This window comes from Octopus bimaculoides, chromosome 15, assembly GCF_001194135.2.
Source record: "Octopus bimaculoides isolate UCB-OBI-ISO-001 chromosome 15, ASM119413v2, whole genome shotgun sequence".
NCBI lineage: Eukaryota > Metazoa > Mollusca > Cephalopoda > Octopoda > Octopodidae > Octopus > Octopus bimaculoides.
Window position 1 is genome coordinate 53,356,406 of NC_068995.1, and position 650 is coordinate 53,357,055.

Sequence of the window (650 nt, forward strand, 5' to 3'; positions counted from 1 at the left end):
ATACATGTGTGTGTGTGTGTGTGTATATATGCATGTATGTATATATATATATATATCTGTAGCTTCGTCTCAATTATACCTGGAAGAAGGAAATTAGAGAGTAATCTTTCTCATTTCTTGTTTCTTTTGGTTTATTTTTTGTTGTATTTTTGTTCTTATTTCTTCACCTACAGACAATGAACTGCACCAACTTACCTTTTACAATATAACAAAACAATCATTAATCACCTGTTTAAAATCTTTGTTTCTTTTTTTGTCTTTTTTTTTTTTAATGTGTAATGTCTTCTACAGCCCTGCACAGACAACAGATACAAACAACTACCCCCCACTCCCCCACCTGCATAGTAGTTTGTTGGGATTAAATTGAATGAAAAAGGTCTTCACTTCTTTATTCCTCCTTTCTTTCACTTATTTTTTCTTACTTTGAACCTTTTTCTTTCCTTCTTTTTTTCTATCTTTCTTACTTCATTGCTTTCTTTCTTTCATTCTTTCTTCCAATAACTTTAACAGGTAAAATATGAAAGCTAAAAGATATATATATATATATATATACTCACACACATATATATATATACATATATACACACACACACACACATATATATATATATATATATATATATATATATATATATATATATATATATATA